The following is a 12,649-nucleotide window of genomic DNA, read 5'->3' on the forward strand; positions in this document are numbered from 1 at the left end:
GGTGAGATCTCGCTGGAGACATTCTCAGTTTCCCTCGAGTACGTGGCTGCCCTGGCCCGAGGCCAGCGAAGAAGCTGACTTTGCCCGTGCCTGAATCAGCAACACGTCCAGCAGGCGACTTGCAGAGCCCAGGGAACCCTCGTAAAGAGGTTTGGGGGTGGGGCGCGCCACATCTGCGGCATCGGCTGTGGGAAAGGACCGGCGCAGTAAAACAGGTGGGTGAAACCGCGGTGCGCGCCAATACGTGCTGCTGCCTGGGGCATCGCTTTGCTGCGGGTCAAGTCAGATGCTCTCTGTAAGAGCGAGTCAGGGTAAAGGCAGCAGCAGATTTCTTTTCTGCTCATTTTAACAAAGGCTGGACGGAGCCCATAGAGGAAGGCACTACGCGTCTTGCTGGGTTGGTTTCCCTGCCTTCTCGTAAGCTGTCGCGGAAACTTGCACGAGGAAAGCCTGTGCAAGCTGATGATGACAGCCACACACGGTTGAAGAGGGAGCAGACGGTGAGAGCAGAGGTACGCGCTCAGGCTGTGCGCTGGAAGCTAATGCTAATGCTGCAAAATAAAGAGTGGATTTTCTTTTTTGGGTTTAGGTGAGCGCTAAACATTACATGTGCGTGTGTGCGTGTGTCTCTCGCAGGTTTTTGTCATACACCCCACCCTCCCACCCCAAAAAAACAACCCACACATGCCACGCGTTAAACAGTGGTTTTCCATTGTACTTAGACGTGCTTACATAGGTGTGTTGGTTTGTTACTTTTTTTAATGCAGAAACAGCAATACGATAGATTTAATACAGCTAGCAGTTAGACGGGTGTAGCTTTAGAGCGTCGGCTGTTTACAAAGCAACTGCACACCTTCTTTAACTCACAGTTTAAACAAATGAACTTGCAGTGCATCACACGTGCTTTGTACAGTCACGTTCCACACGGCAGGTCAGATGCTTCACCCTGCCTTGTCCTTGTTCCCCTGACTCCGACGGGACCGCCGAGGCCATCCTGGGGACAGCGCCGCTTTCTAGCAGCTGGGTTGCTTGCCTGGACGCCCCACAGACAAACAATCATTTCCCCACTGAACCTCTTCTCAAATATTTTCCTACCCCTGCAGGCCCCACGTCCTTTGGTTCATATTTCCTTTTTTCCGGGCTTTATGCACAGGACCGATGATTTCCAGAAATAGAAACAGAGGCTGATTCAGTCCAGGCTAAACATTCTCTGACCTAAACCAAACTGCCTTCGAAGAGATAGCTGTACTGTAGGCACCACCTCGGGAACAGAAGTTGCCCTGTCATAAAAAAAAAAAAAAAAAAAAGAAGGAAAACAAGGCATTTCAGGCTGAGGAGGCTGAACGGTGTGCTGGGGGCGGTGGGGAGTTGGAAAGAAACAGTTCAGACGATCAGAGCGAGCTTAGCGTTGCAAAGCGTGCCATTATTTTTAATTTGGCAGTCAGAAGAAAATAGATTCCGACACTGATTTCCTGTGTGCTGCGGGAGTTCTCGCCTCAGCATTCCTGTGCACCATTTTACTTTTGTGTCCCGTCCGCTTTGCTTTTGCGTTGTAGCTCTCCGGTTCTAGCTACGCTTCCCACCACCCCCGTTACTCTTTGACAAGCCCAGCTCTCACTGTGCTTCCCTTCCCGTATGCGCGTGCAGGGAAAAGCCCGCGCGTCTGCCACTACAGGACACGCTCTGGGAGGCAGGAGAGATGACGACGCTCCCTGACAGAGGACACAGCTGAGGGGCGGTCCGCCGGGGCTGGGGAGATGGCAGCACCTTCCCTCAGCTGCCCCATCCGAGCACGGGTGCAGGTGAGCGCTGAGGAGAGACAAGCAGGCAGGAGCCGCAGAGCGAGAGAGAAAATAAAATTCACGGGTGGGTGCTACTTACGTCTCATTTTTAGCGCAAGGGATGAATTCTCAGCACATTCTTGGAGCTGCCCCTTTGGGACTCACGGAGAAGAGGGAGGTTGGCCACGCGGTGCAGCCCAGCTCTGCTTCCCCTAAATGGTTTTACTGTTCAGGTGTTGCCCTAATCTGGCCGGTACCCCTGCAAAGAGTTTGGGATTTCTGCTGCCTCTCCGGGCCAGCCGCAGACCCTGACTTCATCGCAGCGAATGACCCTGCACTCCTCAGAGCGGTTGCCGAGTCACATCCCGCTGCCTTCCCTGCAGAACTGGAGACCCTTTTTCAGCCCTTGCCCCCTCTTCTCTCAGCTCGTTGCCCATCCCTTTTTCAGGGCCAGCACCGATCCTGCCTCCAGCTCGCCCTGTCTCCACCTGCGAGCGCCCAACAGGAGCTAAATGTCTCCTCAAGGATGCACGGAAGAGACGCGCAGGCAACCCAGCACAGACCCCCTGCAAACATCTTCTTTCCATTTTCTTTCCTCTCCTGACACGAAGAGATGACTTAGGAAAAAGCGTACTGCTCGCATTTCACCTGCACTGCTTCTACTTTCACTTTCGCTCTCCTTGGCAGTAATTAATAGCGGTGGTTGGGGAGGGCTGGGGCATTCCCCCAAAGCGGCTGCAGTTACATCCGGGCGGTTGTGGCACTCCATTAGCTTTGTCATTTTAAATCTAAATCTTCTGGAATTGTTAGTTCTCGTCAGGAATCACCCGCACCTGCAAATTTTCTTAATGCCTACGCTTGAACCCAGCCACTGTTTAACAGCTCACCTTTATTTCTGTTCATTTAAGAATCTAAAGCTTCGTTTACTGCTTGGGTTGGAAGCAGGAGCTGTCGCTGCCTCTGAACTTTCTAACAGCCCTGTTACAATTTCAGTATTACCCACTCCCAATTTAGCTTTCCAGTTCAATTTTCATTGTAGATTCTAAAACTGTCCTTATTTTGTTTCTGATCAGGAGTCATTAATGCCTGCAGTTGATGTAATAACGGCTGTATTTAGATTGAGCTATTAATGACTCGCAACTCTATTTATGGCATAAAAAAGGACTGCCTTTATTTTTTTTTTAATTACAGATTAGGAATAATGACTGCCTGGTTTGCTCAGTAATAGCTGCGATTAAATTTAGTCACGACTCCTCCCTAAATAAAATGTATTTATTTGCACTCTAACAATTTAACCTTCCCTTTACCGGCCAGGGGCACCGACAAGTGCCCGTGCGTACCTCCGCTCCCCCTGCGCCGGCTCCCCAGGGAACAGCCTCTTACCCTGACCAGAGCCTGCAGCGGCCCGTTGTCGTCCCAGCTCCTCGCCCTCGAGAAAGCGGCCGCCTGAAGCGGCAGCAGATCCGCTGCTGCCCAAAGGGGACGGAAATGGCGCGGGGTAAATGATAATATGAAATGATAAATGAATGAAATGATCTCACAAGGGGGAAGAAAACCAGCAAAGCAAAAAACAAACCCCAAACAGAACACCATACCACTAAACCGTCTCACCGTCCCCTCAGCGCCCGAAACAACATCCCGGGAGAAAAAAAGCAAAGCAGGCCACAAGGGACCTTTCTAGTACAGATGCTGCCAAAGAGTGCCAAGCTCTGGAATCCTTACCTCAGGCAACGCCTCCGCTTCTCTAAACGCCAGAGCACGCCTGCCCGGGGGGCTGAGACAGCCCCAAAGCTGCGACCGCCCGAGGGAACACGGGAGCACCGACGGCAGAGAAGCCCAGGGGCAGCAAGAGCTGCCCGAGCCCCGGCTGGGGCTCTTCGACCCCCGGGCCCCGCCCCCGCCCTTCCCACAGCGCCCCGCAAAAGGGGCGGGCCGAGCCCCCCCGAGGGATGAAGGCTCGCAGGGTGGCAGCAGAGAGCAAAGTGCACCGCACAGCACCAAAGTGGGTGGGTGGGGCCAGGTGGGTCAGACATCAGACGGCCCGCCTGCCCATCGCCGGGGGCAGGGCCCGTTGCTAAGAGCGTGGCGAGGGGTATCAGGACCGCCCTCAACGGGCTATCGCAAGGGGTCAACACCTGTCGCTAGGGGCTGTGCCTACACGGTTCCGGCCCCCACGGTGACGTCACCACGTAGCGTGCGGGGGGGTCACTAAGTGGCGTGGAGAAGTGAGCGCGGCAAAATGTCGCTACAGCCCGTGCACGGCTGCTGGCTGCAGTACCGCGGTTTGGTCGCACGGTGGCAGCAGAGAGCTAAAAGGTCGCCACTGCGCATGCGCGGCTGCCCACCTGCGGTACGGGGGTTTGGGCGCTCGGTGGAAGTCGGGGGCAGAAAATAAAGCGCCACCGCGCATACGGAACTGCCTGGCTGCAGTACCGGCATCTGCTTGCACGGTGGGAGCAGCGACCAGAGGAAAACTTCAGCCTGGGGAACGGGCAGCTTCCCGTCTGCAGTACCCGGTTTTGATCGACCGGTGACTGCCGCGATCGGGTAAGGGGCGGGTGGAAATCTCTACCAGGGTAGCGCAGCTCCCGCCTGCAGTCCCGGGGTTTGGTCGCTTGGTGGAAGCAGCGAGCAGAATACAAAGGGTGGCCACTGCGCATGCGCGGCTGCCCACCTGCAGTACCGCGGTCTGATCGCACGGTGGCAGCAGAGAGCAGAAAAGGCGCCACTGCGCATGCGCGGCTGCCCACCTGCAGTACCGCGGTTTGGTCACTCGGTGGCAGCAGAGAGCAAAAAGGCCCACTGCGCATGCGCGGCTGCCCACCTGCAGTACCGCGGTCTGATCGCATGGTGGCAGCAGAGAGCAGAAAGAGACGCTACTGCGCACGCGCGGCCGTCCACCTGCAGTACTGCTGTTTGATCGCACGGTGGCAGCAGAGAGCATGAAGAGACGCCACTGCGCATGCGCGGCTGCCCACCTGCAGTACCGCGGTCTGGTCGCACGGTGGCAGCAGAGAGCAAAAAGGCGCCACTGCGCATGCGCGGCCCCCCACATGCAGTACCCGGGTTTGATCGCACGGTGGCAGCAGAGAGCAAAAAGGCGCCACTGCGCATGCGCGGCTGCCCACCTGCAGTACCGCGGTCTGATCGCACGGTGGCAGCAGAGAGCAGAAAGAGGCGCCACTGCGCATGCGCGGCTGCCCACCTGCAGTACCCGGGTTTGATCGCACGGTGGCAGCAGCGACCAGCAGAAAAGGCGCCACAGCGCCTGCGCGGCTGCCCACCTGCAGTACCCGGGTTTGATCGCACGGTGGCAGCAGAGAGCAAAAAGGCGCCACTGCGCATGCGCGGCTGCCCAGCTGCAGTACCGCGGTCTGATCGCACGGTGGCAGCAGCGAGCAGGAAGAGACGCCATTGCGCATGCGCGGCTGCCCACCTGCACTGCGAGCATTTGGGCGGTCGGTGGAAGCAGGGGCAGAAAGTAAAGCGCCACAGTGCATACAGAACTGCCTGGCTGCAGTACCGGCATCTGCTTGCACGGTGGCAGCAGCGACCAGCGGAAAAACTTCACCGTCGGGAACGGGCGGCTGCCCGTCTGCAGTGCCCGGTTTTGATCGCTCGGTGACTGCCGCGAGCAGGGTAGCGCAGCTCCCCCCCGTGCTGTTCCGCGGTTCGGTCGCTCGGTGGCAGCAGCGAGCACAAAAAGGCGCCAGTGCGCATGCGCGGCTGCCCACCTGCAGTACCGCGGTCTGATCGCACGGTGGCAGTAGAGAGCAAAAAGGCGCCACTGCGCATGCGCGGCCGCCCACCTGCAGTACCGCGGTTTCATCGCAAGGTGGCAGCAGCGAGCACAAAAAGGCGCTACTGCGCATGCGCGGCTGCCCACCTGCAGTACCGCGGTCTGATCGCACGGTGGCAGCAGAGAGCAAAAAGGCGCCACTGCGCATGCGCGGCTGCCCACCTGCACTGCGAGCATTTGGGCGGTCGGTGGAAGCAGGGGCAGAAAGTAAAGCGCCACTGTGCATACGGAACTGCCTGGCTGCAGTACCGGAATCTGCTTGCACGGTGGCAGCAGCGACCAGCGGAAAAACTTCACCGTCGGGAACGGGCGGCTGCCCGTCTGCAGTGCCCGGTTTTGATCGCTCGGTGACTGCCGCGAGCAGGGTAGCGCAGCTGGCCCCCGCTGTTCCGCGGTTCGGTCGCTCGGTGGCAGCAGCGAGCAGTGACACATCGTCGCCACTGCGCATGCGTCTGTTCCGGGTGCAGTACCGCACTTTGGCCGCACGGTGTCAGCAGGGTCCACCATCGCCACTCCGCATGCGCGATTCCCGGCTGCCGTAGCACAGCACGGCGGCAGCGGCACGACGTCCGTGACTCTTCTCTGGGGCAAGACCCGCGCCGGCTCTGGGTCACGTTCGCCGGGATAACGGAACCGTTACTGCGTGCGCAGAGCTCATGTTTCTCTGCACCTTCCCCACTCCCGCAGCCCCAGCAGTGTCAGTCGTTGCCTCCGCACCGCCCACCACCAAAGTGCCTCGAGCATTTTAGTCCTTCCGTCTCGACTGCTTTCAAAATCAGGTGGCCGTTACCGTCCTCCCTCCTGCCCCACTCACCCCCACCCCACGCCCTAGGGAGGAGAAGCAGCACAAACGACCTGGGGAGAAAGGTCCCCTTTCCCACCCCCCACCCCCCCGGAGTGAGCCCCATCAGTTGCTGTAGGCCTGCGGCATCAGGGCTGTGACAGGGAGAGCAGCAAGTCAACAGGTCCTAGAGGGTTAAAGAAGAAAATCAATCAGGGGAACACAGCTGCCCTTCCGAAGGCAGGCTGCCTGGGGTGAGGGGGGCAGCTGTGCGTCAGGGCACGGGGCAGCCAGGCAGACCAGGTGCCAGTGGCTGACCTGCAAAGGACTTGTGCACTGCTGAGCCTTGGGCTTCGTTGGCTTGGCAGCGCCTCGCCTCGCCTCTGCACTGCCAGGACCCTGCTCTGCTCATCCTGCGTAAGCACAAGGCTTCAGCGAGCACAGAACAGGAGGCCAGGGAGAGGGAGGACGTCACCGGGGAAAAAAAAGTCATGCGGGGGGGCCATGTCAGGGGAAAGCGTTTGGGAGGGCACAGACACACGCAGAGGGAGGGCGGGGGAGGACACCGCTGGACAGGGGCATGTCTGGGCAGACACGCCACGGGGAACATGCATGGGGATGACTGACACCAGGGGGTCCCCCCCAGGATAATCCACAACGGGCAACTCACCTGGGCTAACCTGCAGCAGATGATCCGCTCCAGATAACTGACCCGCTCCGGAGAATCCATTCCAGAGAAGCCCCAGCAATGCCCCTCAAACTGCCGGTGTTTCACCCCAAATTTTCCCCAGTTTAGGGTTTTCGGTGGGTTTATTTAGTTTTGGTGATTTCCGGTTGGATGGTTTGGCTTTTTTTGTTGTTGTTCGGGTTACTTTGGTTTTGTCCGTTTGGGGTTTTTTTTTTTTTTGCTTTTCCATAAGGTAAAAGTTGGGATTGCTTTTCCAAACGGTTCACTTCCGGGTTTTTTTCACCCTTTCCACAACATTGAAATTGGCGATTTTTTGCTTTTGTGCATGAGAATGGTTAGCAGGGTTCCGCCCCCCCACCCCCGCTTTTTTTACCCCCCTCCTTTCCAACTGCACAAACCCAGCAGGAGTGGGCTTTCCCAAGAGCCCCGAATTGTTTTCTTTCCCCCAAACCTGTTTGGGGTTTTTCACCCCCCATTGCAGACCCAGACTCAGGGGCTTTGGAGTGTGTGTCTGCCCTGGCAGCAGCTCCCAGGCTGCCTACGCAGCCCCAGAGGGGAAAGTCCCCATTTGGGGGAATCGGCCCCAAATCGGGATGGGAGAAGGAGAACGGGGAAGGGGCAGCATTTGAAAGCGCTTTTGTGCCTTCAGTTGATTGGGGGGTGGGCTGTGTGTCTAATTTTTAAATCTTCTCTATAAACATCTCTATCAACGTGGTTTCTTTGCATTTTAAAACCTTACATAGCATAGACATTTGCACTATGTGTCTACTTACACATCCTTACGGAGTACATCTATATTTTATATATACTATCTGTTTTACATTTACATACAACATCTGTTTAGACTTAGCTATTATATTTACACTTACACCTATTTAGGCTATTTACACTTACACAGAATATCTCTTTACACATACCTGTTTAGACTTCCATATTAACACGTACATAAAACAGCTATTTAGGCTAGCTATCTGCTTACTTACCCTTTGACACTTCAATCTTTTTCGACTTCTCTATTTAGACATCTACTTACAGTTATACCTCGGCTTATTTCACTCTATATAACCTCTATTTAGATTACACATCTACTTAGACTATGTAACACACACTAAGCGTAGATGCTCGCTCTAGTCAGACTTTCTTCTGCTTTGAATTCCTTCATCTATCCTTTTCACTTTAAACTCCTTTATTTTTTGATCTAGATATATAGACAGTCGAGTTACTTTTGTGTTTTAAAACCCTGCATCTCGATGCAGAATTTTTGTATCCCGAAATCCGTTATATAATATAGGAGAGATAAGTTCTTATCTCAAAATCCCTTTATGCATCTATAAATTAATATTACACATGTCAATATATATAAGAGGTTTTTGTAATAGCCCCCCTGAATTTTCAGGCATTTTGGGGCTGTAACCCCCCTTTTTGGGGGGGAACCCCTACATGACGCCCCCACTCACCTGTTCCTCTGACGCATTATCAGCTCCCCCAGTGACACCGGGGCACCCCACATGACATCATCACACCCCCCCCAGGACTCCCCCAATTTTATTCACCCCCAAGAAGGGCACTAAACAAGGGAACCTGCTCCAACCTGCAGCTCATTACTTTAATAGTGCCATTTACAAAGGTACACGCACACCCCTCCCACACCCCCCAGAAAAGGGGGAGCTCTGCTAAAATCTAAAAGGTGGGGCAGCCCCCCCAAACAGCTGCAGCCCCCCCAGCCCCTGTCCGCAGGCTGGCGGCTGCCCCACGGCAGAGCAGGAGCGTGCCAGAGGACGGTGTCACGTCTCTCTCGGGCTCCGCTCGGACATGTTCCCGCACTGGGACGGGCTCCCCGGGGTGACAAACAGCCCCGGTCCCTGGGGGCCCCGACTCTCCCCACCGGGCAGCCCTCGCGGCCGCACCTGCGGGGCACCCGCTGGAGACAGAGCCAGGAGCCTCCAGGCCGAGGGATGGCCCCTTACCTTCACCACGCTTAACGACCGGCAGGCATCTCTTGAGCATCACGAGACACTTAGACGACATCTGAAAAACAGAAATCCCAAACTATATTTCAGCACGTTAATAAAATAGCACAGAAGAAAATGGAGGAGCTCAGTCAGCATAAGGGGTAGGAAGGAAATTGAGCCGCAGCAAGATTCCAGGCAAACGGGTCACGTCAAAACACAACACATCCTTTAAAAGCTAGAGTGATTGGAACACTTGAAAACGGTATTAAGACTAACCGATACCATTTTGAACAGATCCTTCGCGTAACACTGAACGCTCTGGCTGGTGCTGGAAAACGTCTCATCCCTTCCTTACGGCACCGCTGCGGGGAGATAACCCCGTGAGGCTGCGGGGCAAAGTTGTACCGGAACCGGAACCTCCGCTTACAGACCCACCGCAGCAGCTACAGCCCTCGCCCTGCCGCCGCACGTCTTGCTGCCTGGCTCCACGAAGCCTGAAGTGAAGCGTGTCAAACTTGAAAGAGTAACGTAAAAAATTAAGAATAAATCTCAGTAATTCACTTTGTGCTGAGAAGGCGGGCGCGTGTTTACGCACATCCAATATGAGCGTCTAGGCTCTAAAAGCTTTCCATTTTCCTTCTGCGTTCATTCAACTCGCACAGCCGTTCACGCCCGCCATAAGATTATCTACCTCCAAAATACACAGCAGCAACGTGACTGGGGGGTTTTGGCGTGTTACGGAGTCGGGAGGGACGTCCGCCCAGCTGCCCCGCCCAAGAGATGCTGCTGAACTGCCAGGGAAACGCGCGTCGAAAGCGAGACTGAAATAAAGTACTTAAGAGCGCTCCCTCAAAATACCGGCAGGAAACACCCCCCCACAACATTCAGTCGCCCCTCATTAAATATTTACAACAAATACCTACCTGCTTAAGTACACCTAACAAATCGTACCCTACATCTGCTTGGCAGTTACAGCTGAAAGAGCGCAAGTCACGTCGTAAATCAGACGATGTTAGCTTTTTTTTAAACTTTCATTTATGACAGAAGAATCGGTGAGTGAAGAGATCCCCGATACAGTTTTACTTTTTTGGGGGGGGGAAAAAATAATACCACAACAAAAAACCACACAAATCAAATCCCCTGTGTTGCAATACACGGGGCTACCAAGAAGGACCGGCAGACCTGCTAATGCGTTCGGCTGTACCGAAGCATGCAGGGGAACCGCATTTTATGGTATCTCGACTGTTACAACTGAGAACCCAAGCACTACCAATGCCATCAACCTTTGCAGTATGTGCTGTGCTTGGATCTCCGCAAGGACCATGGATTTTTTTATCTTTAAAAAAAAGCAATACTTTGCAAGTCTTGTGCTGATGAGTTCTGCTGACAAAGACACTGTCTCTAAGATGCACTCTGATGGCAAGTTCATAGAATGCAACCTCACTGAATAAGAAATATCTCAATTTTTCAAAATCTCTTCCTAACAAAAGTCACACTGTGGGGCTTTCAGATGGGTCAGATTATGCATCCTTTCACAACAAGAAACACACCAGCTAACCAGGATATTCTTGCAGTGGCCAGGTGCCTCTTCATCATAAGAAAAAAACCCAGAGCCAGCAATAAGTATCACACAGGTCAACACAGATCTCTTCCAGAGCACCCCCCTCATCAAAACGAACATGCCCATCGGCTCACCTGCTCTGCACAGATTCCAGCATCACACCCCGCTTCCGTCATCGCTTGTGGCACCAAACGTATCAACACACAGTAAACTACCGTTACGCTCGTGAGAAATCACCGCCCCGTGACTTCCTCATTACTACCCAGCTCACTTCTAATGCTCATACGCCGTTCCAAAGACGGCCCACGTGTTACCTACAAAACTGAAGAGCTCGACGACGGACCACAGCATTCTCTCGTCTTAGATGCTGGCCGCTGCCCCACCTTCTCAGACCTCTCATAGGCGTGCGGCAGCAGCACTCCGAGCCTGCCAGCGGCACCTGCAAAAAGCCAAGCGAAAAGGCACCTCCTGAGATGCTGCCCGATGCCACAGCCTGCCCGCACCGATCCCCGTCTCGCACCCCTTTCCCTCGACAGCCTCCCACCCGGCCTACGTCACTTGCAGCTGAACACGGCACCTCGCCCGCCGTCCGTAACACCCAAACGACACGCGTTGCTTATAACTTCACCAGCAACACAACACCTCAGAAAAGAGCTGCTACTTCAGCCCACCAATCACCACTCGCCTTGCTCGACTTGCCTCCTTTGCTCATTGCTACGCTACTTCAAAACCAAAACAAAAGACAAACGCAAGGAGCAATGGAGTCATAGAGGCATCGGTCACATCTTCCCTCTATATACACCACGCACCGACTCACCCGCTTACATTGGTCCCCTCAGTTCCCCTCCGTCGCCCTGCACGACTCGTCCCTCGGCATCTCCAAAACCAATACGAAACAAGTCGCCTGGTTGCACAGCAGTACCTTAACTGTTCCTGAACACCGACTATAACCTGCCATTAAAAACAAACATATGACATCAAACATGAAGCCCTACGCACGTACAAGCTTGAACACCCTGCAGAGGTAATCTGCTCAGCTGAACTCTAGCTGCCTCTCCCAGATAGCCACGGTCACGGCCTCCGAGCCCACAAAACGTCACGGTGATTACGGTCCTTGCCTGCTGAGGAGGGCCACTCCATCCGAGATGACGGTACCACCTTTCCCCCAACAGCCTTAGCATAGCAACAGATGAACCCTAAGCTCTCATCGCTGTGCCACCTACCCGACTCTACACGGCCAGCAAGGCGGCTCCGAGCCAAACTCACAAAACGCACACACCAACGCTATGAGAAACACTACAAACTGCGCGCCTCCGAGACGAGAGAACGCTCTCGGCAAACACAGAGACAACTGGACGGAAGAGCTCGTCCAGCAACAAGACCTGCAGAACCCTGACAGGGATGCAAGGAGGCCCTAACGAGATCCAAAATGATTAGAAGAGCGTCAGGGCCCGTGACAAGAAGTTCCTCTCAAAACTGAGAGGGAGGAGGCACAAGAAGCCCAGCTACAAGACCTAAGAACGTAAGGATGCAGGGAAGAAATCACGCTCCCTGAAAACAGACAGCGACAGAGCAGAGCTGTTCACGCATCTGGGAACGACGCCGCAGACGACAACTGCCCAGAAACTCCTCAAACATCAGAGCGATCCACGCTTTAAACTGTAACGCAAAAAGAAGCACCCGATGGGCGCCGGCCCCACAATTAGAACCTTGCCAGCCCCTAGGGATAGCGCTGTGCTCCTGAGAGCAAAGAGAACAAAGTCACCAGCCCCATGCGCCCCCTCACTGCGACCCAGCTCGCCTGAAATGCTCCTCAAATAGCCTTCGGTCGCATCTTCCCTTTAATCCCGCACACGGACCCGCTGCCTTAGTGTGCTCTACTCAGCTCTGCTCCATCACCCTGCACAGCTCCATCTTCATCCTCTGCAACAACAGCATGATAGAACAAGTCACCTGGACGCACAGCAACAGCTTAACCATTCCACAGGTCTTGCTTCCACGTAGGAATACCATCTAGAGCCCAACTACTGCATGCCATTAAAGGAAATACCTTCAATCAAATGTTAAGCCCCACGCACGTACAAGCT

Source organism: Phalacrocorax aristotelis, unplaced genomic scaffold (genome assembly GCF_949628215.1).
Source record: "Phalacrocorax aristotelis unplaced genomic scaffold, bGulAri2.1 scaffold_138, whole genome shotgun sequence".
NCBI classification, from domain to species: Eukaryota; Metazoa; Chordata; class Aves; order Suliformes; family Phalacrocoracidae; genus Phalacrocorax; species Phalacrocorax aristotelis.